This window comes from Erinaceus europaeus, chromosome 23 (genome assembly GCF_950295315.1).
Source record: "Erinaceus europaeus chromosome 23, mEriEur2.1, whole genome shotgun sequence".
NCBI lineage: Eukaryota > Metazoa > Chordata > Mammalia > Eulipotyphla > Erinaceidae > Erinaceus > Erinaceus europaeus.
Window position 1 is genome coordinate 9,030,108 of NC_080184.1, and position 10,957 is coordinate 9,041,064.

General features: G+C 43.4%; 1 protein-coding gene across 2 annotated transcripts in view; it reads right to left on the reverse strand.

Annotated features, from left to right (window-relative positions):
* The window catches only part of LOC103127014 (zinc finger protein 709-like), a 35,983-nt gene extending 30,573 nt beyond the window's left edge, over positions 1–5,410 (reverse strand). The window contains exon 1 of one of the 2 annotated variants that reach the window (XM_060182151.1): positions 5,321–5,410. The gene's annotated coding sequence lies outside the window, so the exon portion shown is untranslated. The remainder of the gene's footprint in view (positions 1–5,320) is intronic. The other variant, XM_060182152.1, reaches the window with a different exon arrangement.
* Between the last annotated feature and the right edge of the window lie 5,547 nt (positions 5,411–10,957).

Genomic DNA, 10,957 nt, shown 5'->3' on the forward strand with positions numbered 1-10,957 from the left:
TATTTACCTCATAAAGTGGGGGAGGGGGTAGATAGTGTAACGGTTATGCAAAGAGAATATCTTATCCTGTTGAGTGAAATAAGTCAGAAACGGAAGGATGAATATGGGGTGATCTCACTCTCAGGCTGAAGTTGAAAAACAAGATCAGAAAAGAAAACACAAGTCGAACCTGAAATGGAATTGGAGGATTACACCAAAGTAAAAGACTCTGGGGTGGGTGGGTGGGGAGAATACAGGTCCATGAAAGATGATGAATGACATAGTGGGGGTTGTATTGTTAAATGGGAATCTGGGGAATGTTATGCATGTACAAACTATTGTATTTACTGTTGAATGTAAAACATTAATTCCCCAATAAAGAAATAAATTATTTAAAAAAAAGAAAAAAAAAAAAGGAACAACTATAATACAAAAAAAAAAAAAAAAAGAGAATATCTTTACTGAGGCTCCGAAGTTCCAGGTTCAAACCTCTGTACCATTATTAACCAGGGCTGAGCATTACACTGGTTTAAAAAAAAAAAAAATTCAGTTACATAGTATTGATAACCCAACCTGTAAGGGCTCTATCTCGGCTTCCTGGTGACCCTGCCAGTACCAGTCAGCTCCAGGAAAATTCTTGGCTGGCTAGAGTGCGAAGTACACTTATGAAATATCCTTAAGAGGATGTAGGGAGTCTGGTGGTAGAGCGGCACGTGGCGCAAAACACAAGGACCAGAGTAAGAATCCCGGTTCAAGCCCCCAGTTCACCACCTGCAGGGGCGTCGCTTCACAGGCGGTGAAGGTCTGCAGGTGTCTGTCTTTCTCTCCCCTTCTCTGTCTTCCCTTCCTCTCTCCATTTCTCTGTCTTATCCAACAATGATGATATCAATAACAACAATAAAAAAACAAGGGCAACAAAAGGAAATAAATAAATATTTAAGGAAAAAAAAAAGAAAGAGAATGTAGCAAGTGTGGATATCTCAGAAAAGAAAGTGGAAGGTCAAATGGGGGGAGTTCCAAAAATAACTGCCTATATTAGCTTCTGTACCCTGCTTGCTTGTGAAAGCTTTGGTTTTTGCCTTTATAACCAGCTGTGTAATAAGGGCTGACACTGCTCTCTGAACAGCACCACACTGGCAGACAGTCCCGGCCCAGGAAATAAAGAATCTCAAAATTTGGACCTTGGTCTTGCGTTTTCTTCCTTGCCTCTACCCCACAACAAACCCAACGACTTTGGACAACTAGATATGAACAAGAAAATTAGACTGGAATGTGTTGAAATTAACCTGGTAAATTATATAGTTATATTTCTACTAAATATTTTAATGTTTTTAATTTATTTATTTTCCCCTTTTGTTGCCCTTGTTGTATTTTTAATGTTGTTGTAGTTATTGTTGTTGTTATGGATGTTGTTGATGTAAGATAGGACAGAGAAAAATGGAGAGAGGAGGGGAAGACAGAGGGGGAGAGAAAGATAGACACCTGCAGACCTGCTTCACTGCTTTTGAAGCAACTCCCCTGCAGGTAGGGAGCTGGGGGCTCGAACCGGGATCCTGACTCCGGTCCTCGCACTTGTGCTCTTAACCTGCTGTACTACCGCCAACTCCCTGTACTAAATATTTTAACTTTATTATTATGGAAAATTTTCTGTAATAATCTCCTTGGTACCCTCTCAAAATTTAACACAAATGGATAAAAAGTAAATGTGGGGGAGTCGGGCTGTAGTGCAGCGGGTTAAGCGCAGGTGGCGCAAAGCACAAGGACCGGCATAAGGATCCCGGTTGGAACCCCGGCTCCCCACCTGCAGGGGAGTCGCTTCACAGGCGGTGAAGCAGGTCTGCAGGTGTCTATCTTTCTCTCCTCCTCTCTGTCTTCCCCTCCTCTCTCCATTTCTCTCTGTCCTATCCAACAACGACAACAACAATAATAACTACAACAATAAAACAACAAGGGCAACAAAAGGGAATAAGTAAATAAAATAAAATATTAAAAAAAAGTAAATGTGGGATGCTAAAATATATATTATTTTATTTTATTTTTATTTGTATTTATTTATTTATTCCCTTTGTTGCCCTTGTTTTTTTATTGTTGTAGTTATTGTCACTGATGTCATTGTTGTTGTGGTTATTATTGTTGTCGTTATTATTGATGTCATTGTTGGATAGGACAGAGAGAAATGGAGAGAGGAGGGGAAGACAGAGAGGGGGAAAGAAAGATAGACACCTGCAGACCTGCTTCACCGCTTGTGAAGCGACTCCCCTGCCGGTGGGGAGCCGGGGACTGGAACCGGGATCCTTACGTCAGTCCTTGCACTTAACCCACTGCGCTACCGCCTGACTCCCACCGGTATAGTTTTAAAGATGTCCCTGAGTTGAGTGACTTGATCACAGTCTCTGATGTTGTGCCCACGATTTTGGTGGCAATGCAATAATTAACATTATGCTCTGACCTTTCTCTTTGTCATTGAAGAAAAAAGAATGATGCTCAACTCTGGCATAGGCAGTACCAAGACTCAAATGTGGTACTTCAAAAATGGTAAAGATATCTAAACTGTGATATTTGGGTTTTTTTTTTTAATTTTTTTATATTTATTTATTTTCCCTTTTGTTGCCCTTGTTGTTTAACATTGTTGTGGTTATTGATGTTGTTGTTATTGGATAGGCCAGAGAGAAATGGAGAGAGGAAGGGAAGACAGAGTGGGGGAGAGAAAAACAGACACCTGCAGACCTGATTCCCCGGCTGTGAAGGGACTGCCCTAGAGGAGGCGGGGGTGGGTCTCGAACCAGGGTCCTTATGCTGGTCCTTGGGCTTTGCCCCACGTGCGTTTAACCAGTGCCACCGCAACTCCCAAACTGAGATATTTGAAGGTCACTCTTTCCCTCTTTCTTTCTTTCTTTCTTTCTTTCTTTCTTTCTTTCTTTCTTTCTTTCTTTCTTTCTTTCTTTCTTTCTGTTTATTTGTTTGTTTTTAACCAGAGCACTGCACAGCTCTGGCTCCAGGTGGGGGGAAACAGGCTGGACTGAACCTGGGATTTTGGAGCCCCAGGCAGGAGAGTATCTTTGCATAACCAGTATGCTATCTACCCCAACTCCTCTGAATTTCTCCCCGATTCTATCTAATAAATACATTTAAAAGAATGAAAAGAAACTGGGTCTCATTTTCTGGCAAAATGGGCCTTGTCTTGCACAATATGGTGCCCAGGAGAGCCCAGTAAAAAGTATTTTTGTTTGTTTGTTTTTCCAGAGCACTACTCAACTCTAGTTTATGGTGGTGTGGGGAATAGAACCTGAGACTTGGGAGCCTCAGGCAGGACAGTCTTTTTGCATAACCATTATGCTATCTACCCTCACTCAAATGTTTTACTTTTAAAGTAGGTGAAATCACAGATAAGCCAGAAAAATTAGGGGCTATAAACAAGCATTTGAAATTTGAAATGCCTTTGATCTGCGATAGGTCACTCATTTGATGAACCACCAATTTCTTCCCCTTCTCTGACTTTCTTTTCAGGTAGAAAACTAATTGTAGTCACACAACACCTTAAGAATAGGCTTGAAATTGGGGTTGGGCTGTAGCGCAGCGGGTTAAGCGCCCAAGGATCCTGGTTCCAGCCCCCGGCTCCCCACCTGCAGGAACGTCACTTCACAGGCGGTGAAGCAGGTCTGCAGGTGTCTGTTTTTCTCTCCTCCTCTCTGTCTTCCCCTCCTCTCTCCATTTCTCTCTGTCCTATCCAACAACGACAACAACAATAACTACAACAATAAAACAACAAAGGCAACAAAAGGGAATACGTAAATATAAAAAGACTAAAAAAAAAAAAAGAAAGAAATGTTTAAAATAAAAAATATACATATAAAGTATGACAGTAGATATGCAATGATTTTCAAGTCTGGGACTTCTAATCTTTTGACTACCATAAGTCAGAACTGAACAGTGCTATAATAAAATCATAAGTAAATAAAAAATAAAATGGACACAGGTAGATAGCATAGTGGTTATGCAAACAGACTTTCATGCCTGAGGCTCCAAAGTCCCAGGTTCAATCCCCTGCACCACCATAAGCCAGAGCTGAGCAGTGCTCTGGTAAAAATAAATAAATAGATAAATAAATAACAAATCCTGGTTTCCAGCTGGAAACAGGCAGTGAGCAGCATCCCACATTCTCAATTTCTGCACACTACATTGGAGCCACTATAATTGTGTAAGCACTTTTCATCCATCTCTTCATATCCCTCACTTTAAAGTGGGGAACTGCTTATGTTTCTCCCACACATTTATTAGAAGGCAGGCTAATCCTGGGACACTTCTGCTAGATCCACTGCTAAGGGCCAGAATAAATTAAATAAAAACAAAATGCAACAGCTCCAAGGATGATTTGACAGACAACAGAAATTTAAAATCTATCACTAAGAAAAATAGACATTAGAGAAAATTACATAATTCATTAGATATTATCGTCTTTTTAACCACAGCACACTGGTAGTGCGGGGATTGAAGCTGGGGATTTGGAGTCTCAGGCATGAGAGTCTCTGCATAATCATTATGCCAACTACCCCCACCCCACCCCCCACACAGGCCCTAGAATTTTTTAGTTTACGTCTACTGAAACCCCAGATCACACTAAAGGCAGACGAACCACAACTGTAATAGATTCAACTGGAGGCTTCAAGGTGCTGACAAATATGTAGACTCTCCAAACGAACAATCTTTAGTAGTAGTAGTATTTATTCTCTTTTGTTGCCCTTGTATTATTGATGTCGTCGTTATTGGATAGGGCAGAGAGAAATGGAGAGAGGAGGGGAAGACAGAGAGGGGGAAAGACAGACACTTGCAGACCTGCTTCACCGCCTGGGAAGCGACTCCCCTGCAGGTGGGGAGCGGGGGGCTCGAACCGGAATCCTTACGCGGGTCCTTGCGCTTTGCGCCATGTGCGCTTAACCCGCTGCGCCACCGCCCGCCTCCCTAGACGGACCTTCTGGTCTTGGGGTCAGCAAGCCTTTCTCCTCTAACCTAGGTTTAAAAACTTCAGTTCAGACCCCAGAACTCTGGGTAGAAAATTGGACTAGACCCAGAAGTCTTGTGCCAGGGAGGAAACATTTGGGAAATGAATGGGGATGCCATGCCCCGCCCATAGAGCATACTGTGTTTACCTCCCCCACAAGGGATGAGGACATAGCAAGGAGAGTCCAGCCTCAATGTATGGTGGAAACTGACAAGGAGATTGACAAGAGAGGCCCAGATACATGGCTGCATCCCGTAAAATTCTAGCAAGTCCTAAGCCACCTCTCCCAATCTCAGCCTCAAAGAACCACACTCCCGATATCTCATCCAGTACTGAACTTACCGAAGAGTCCTGTTCAAATCAGCAGAAGATGAGAACAGCACCTAGAGAAAAGTAGAGAAAACACAAAATCGGTTGCTAGCGTGTCTTACTTCCTGGAGTGTCATCTTTCACATTGGAGCACCGCCCACCAGCAGCCCAGATTGGGCCATGTCCACTGTCTCAGAGTTTAATTGGATGAAGCCCTTGCCACACACACAACTATTTTTCTGATTGGATAATGTTGAGACCCAATCAAAACCAGAGATTTCTAAGTGACAGAAATGCTGTCCTATCAACTTCTTTTCTTTTTTCTTTTCTTTTCTTTTCTTTTCTTTTCTTTTCTTTTCTTTTCTTTTCTTTTCTTTCTTTCTTTTCTTTCTTTCTTTCTTTCTTTCTTTCTTTTTTTTTTTTTTTTTTTGCCTCCAGGGTTATCGCTGGGGCTTGGTGCCTGGACTACTGAATCTGCTGCTTCTGGAGGCCATTTTTCCCTTTTTCTTTGCCCTTGTTGTCATTGCTGTTATTGTCATTGCTGTTGCTGTTGTTGTTGGATAGGACAGAAAGAAATGGAGAGAGGAGGGGAAGACAAAAAGATGGACACCTGCAGACCTGCGAAGCTATGTCCCTGAAGGTGGGGAGCTGGGGGCTGGAATCAGAATCCTTATGCGGGTGCTTGTCTTTGCGCCACGTGCGCTTAACCCACTGCCCTATGGCGCGACCCACACACCCCCATCAACTTCTATAGAGGCTGTGCATGGAGAGCAGATAAAGCAAGGAATGGTGGGTACTACTTCCCGTGGGTAGACAATCTAGAAAATTCAGCAGTTAAAAACCTACACTTCCACCAGCCTTAGCTTTTAGTTGACTTACTCCTGCTGGCAATATTTTCTGCTGTTGGGCTATATGCCACACAGTGCTGTGACCCTGCGCCATGGAACTTGGTGCTGCTCGCTGTGCTGTGTATAGACTGCAATCTGCAGCCTGCTCACAGCCTGGCTGCAGTAGCACAGTGGCCTCTGCTGTCCTGGAGGCTGCATGCCGGCACCCTGTGTATACTGAGACCTGCTCTGCTCTGCTCTCTGTAGGTAAGTTTACAGACGAACGTTAAAGAATAACAGTAGAAAATGGTATTGGAACTGTCGGTATTGTGACCGAATGGAATAAACTGTTAAAATCGGTGCTTTGAAAAGTGTATAAGATGCTACTGAACTAGACTCATTTTTTTAGGGGGACAGAGCAGCTAACTGGAGCCATGCCCCAGTATTTCCTGGGCGGGGCTGTTCTAAACTGACTCCGACATGGAAGAATTGCAAGAGACCCAGTCATTTTTCAGAGAGATGAGAAACTATTGGGAACGAGGAAGGACAGAAAAAGAGAAGAAAGTATAAGCCATGTTACATGAATACCTTCAAGACAGAAAGAAAAGTCAGACCCTTCAGTTCTTCCAAGCTTCACAGTCCCTTTGAAGAAAGGATAGGACCCTCAGGGCATGTGCTTCAGCCCTAATCTTCAGGTGCTCACATTTGCATTTTATGGCTTTTTGCTGTCAGGTAGGGAGCGAGTGCTGGCGCTTCTGGGCCCTGCCTAATTCCCTTCTGGCTTCCTCCAGTGTTCAGAGGGAGGGGTACTGCTTTCCCTAAATTGCCCTCTAACGCACGCCTCTACCTGGAAAAAAGGAACTGAAATTAATAAGGCTCTTGGAGAAAATCAAAGACTCATCAATAAATATTATTATACAGATGGGTATCTGATCAAGATGACAGTGGTGAGTAATCCTTCAGATTATATAATCTAATAAATGAGAAAGCATGTGAAAAATACATAAAATTGTGGTCCAGGAGGTGGCGCAGTGGCTAAGGCACTAGACTCTCAAGCATGAGGTCCTGAGTTCAATCCCTGGCAGCACATGTACCAGAGTGATGTCTGGTTCTTTCTCTCCTATCTTTCTCATTAATAAATAAAATCTTTTTTAAAAAATCATGGAGATAAGGGGGTTGGGCAGTAGCACAGACAGTTAAGCGCACATGCACATGGCGCAAAGCGCAAGGACCGGCATAAGAATTCAGGTTTGTTGTGGGGAACCAGGGGTTTGAACCAGGTTTCTTGTACACTGTAATATATGCACTCTACCAGGTGCATCAGTAATCAGCTCCAAAATCTTCTTTGAAAGACTCACAAAAATGTACATATTAACAAGGGCAACAAAAGGGAAAAGAAATATTTTTTTTTAAATGTACATATTCAGAATACAAAAAAGGACAGGGAGATTGCATAATGATTATGCAAAAGACTTTTATGCCTGAGGCTTTCTGGTCCAGGTTCTATCTCCAACACCAACCAAAAGTGTACAATGCTTTGTTTAAAAAAAAAAAATTCAGGTTTGAGACCCCAGCTCCCCACCCAAGGGAGTCACCTCAGAAGCTGTGAAACAGGTCTGCAGGTGTCTTTCTCTCCCCCTCTCTGTCTTCCCCTCCTCTCTCCATTTCTCTGTCCTATCCAACAACAATGTAAGCGGATTACATTATGTATGACATAAGATATTAGTGTTATCTTTGAATTATATAATTTATTTTTGTCTCCAGGGTTATTGCTGGAACTTGGTGCCTGCACTACAAATCCACTGCTCCTGGAGGCTATTTTTTCCCTTTTGTTGTCCTTGTTGTTTATCGTTATTGTTATTATTGTTGTTGTTATTGCTGTCATTGTTGTGGTGGCGCACCTGGTTGAGCGCACATGTTACAATGCGCAAGGACCTGGCTTCGAGCCCCCAGTCCCCACCTGCAGGGGGAAAGCTTCAGAAGTGGTGAAGCAGTGCTGCAAGTGTCTCTCTGTCTCTCACCCTCTGTCCCTCCCTTCCCTCTGATTTCTGACTGTCCCTCTCCAATCAATAAATAAAGATAATAATTTTTTTTTAAAAGATAGACACTTGCAAACCTGCTTCACCGCTTGTGAAGCAACCTTCCCTGAAGGTGGGGAGATGGGGGCTCAAACCGGGATCCTTATGCTGGTCCTTGAGTGTCACTCCTTGTGCACCTATGACTCTGAGCACCAGAAGAATGCTGATGAAAGCTAGGAGCCAGAGCAGGGGGTAGTGAGTGTGGATCCCCAGGGCTGGCAGGTGGAAGGGCTGTTTCAAAGAGGAAGGAGTGTAACTGGAAGCAGCCCTAAGGCCAAGATCTCTGGCTGAATCTTCCAGTCCTGATCTATGCCCAGGACTTAGGTTTTGAGGAGAGAGTTTCTAGGACCTATCTTGTCCCCTTGTGGGTAGACTGGACATCAAATTCTACCCTCAGCCTCCAGTATTGGTTTCCTGGGGGTCCAACCTGATTCTTCCCATATGAGAGGTAGAGTTGAGTCCTGTTCTATCCTTCAGTGAGCATGCTGGCTCTAGAATCAGGCCCTTGACCTGGGTTCTGGAAACAGAAAAGGCTGGAAAACTCCAGATGGGATGATAGGCTGGGAACTTAACACTGATGCTCAGCACCCTGCAGCCTCCACCTGTGTCCAGTTGAGCACTGGTTGTTTTGCCCTCATATGGCCCATAATTTCAGCAAATGTAGAATAAATGTGCTCCAGTTGAGCACACACATGACCATGCACAGGAACCTGAGTTCAGGCCCCAGTCTCCACCTGGGAGCAACTTTATGAGTGGTGAAGCAGGACTGCAGGTGTGTATCTTTCTTTCTTTTTTTTTTTTTTTTTAAGATTTTAAAAAATATTTATTTCCTTTTTGTTGTTGCCCTTGTTGTTGTTATTGATGTTGTCATTGTTGGATAGGACAGAGAGAAATGGAGAGAGGAGGGGAAGACAGGGGGAGAGAAAGACAGACACCTACAGACCTGCTTCACCACCTGTGAAGTGACTCCCCTGCAGGTGGGGAGCAGGGGGCTCAACCCGGGATCCTTACGTCAGTCCTTGTGCTTTGAGCCACGTGCATTTAACCCGCTGCGCTACCGCCCAACTCCCAGGTGTGTATCTTGCTATCTCCTCTACCTCCTCTCTCCCTATCACTGTCTTATTAAATAGATAAAAAAGGAAAAAAGTGATCACGGGTGTGTTAGCTTTGTAGTACTGGCACTGAGTCACAGCAATGACCCTGCTAACAATAATAATAAAATAATAATTTAAACAAATATTATCTTTAAGGGTTTTTTTAAAGATTTTATTTATTAATGAGAAAGATAGGAACAGGGAGAGAAAGAACATATGCTGCTGGTGATTGAACTCAGGACCTCATACTTGAGAGTCCAATGCTTTATCCATTGTGCCACCTCCCAGACCACAACAAATATTATCTTTATTTATTTTTTGGATAGAGACAACCAGGGTGGAGGTAGATAGCATAGTGGTTATGCAAAGAAACTCTTGTCTGAGGCTATGAAGTTCCAGGTTCAATCCCCTGCACCATTAAACTAGAACTGAACAATGCTCTGGTAAACACACACACACACACACACACACACACCCCACCACCACCACCACCACCACCACCCACAGAGCTGATCAGTGCTCTGGTAAACACACACACATACCCCACGGAGCTGATCAATGCTCTGGTAAACACACACACACACACACACATATACACACACAGATAGACATTAAATTAGAGCTGATGGGGTGAGGGGGAAGAAAAAAGAAAAGACTTGGAATGACACCCCTGCTGAGACAAGAATGTTGATCAAGAAAATAGCTCCTCAGGGAGCGTGCAAAGAGATTCTTTTTTTTTTATTTATTTATTCCCTTTTGTTGCCCTTGTTGTTTTATTGTTGTAGTTATTATTGTTGTTGTCATTGTTGGATAGGACAGAGAGAAATGGAGAGAGGAGGGGAAGACAGAGAGGAGGAGAGAAAGATAGACACCTGCAGACCTGCTTCACCGCCTGTGAAGCGACTCCCCTGCAGGTGGGGAGCTGGGGTTCGAACCGGGATCCTTATGCCGGTCCTTGTGCTTTATGCCACCTGCACTTAGCCCCCTGCGCTACAGCCTGACTCCCGCAAAGAGATTCTTGTGTGGAAGCCTGAAGAACCCAACTTCTAATGGAAAGCCCCAAAGAAAGGAATTTGTGTGACTAACCTGTTATGCAGCTGATGACTATTCCAGAAGCAATGCATCCTAAACATCCCACAGCACCGTAGTAAAGGGAGCAGAGTGAATACCAGGTGTGAGCAATTGCAGACCTGTGGAAGACAATGACACAACATGCTATCGATTCCAAGTTTTAATCCACAACAGATTAGAAGTTTAATGAAGCTTCATGTTAGGACCTGGGAATTCTTTTTTTTTTTTTCCCTTTATTGGAGGATTAATTTTTTACAGTTAACAGTAAATACAATAGTTGTTTTTGTGGGTTTTTTTTTTTTTTTTGCCTCCAGGGTTATTGCTGGGGCTCAGTGCCTGCACCATGAGTCCACTGCTCCTGGAGGCCATTTTTTTCCCCTTCTGTTGCCCTTCTTGTTGTAGCCTTGTTGTGGTTATTATTGTTATTGTTGATGTCATCATTGTTAGATAGGACAGAGAGAATTGGAGAGAGGGGGAGAGAAAGATAGACACCTGCAGACCTGCTTCACCGCCTGTGAAGCCGCTCCCCTGCAGGTGGGAAATACAATAGTTTTCTATATATTAAAAAAAAAAAAAAAAAAAAAAACTGGGAGTCGGGCT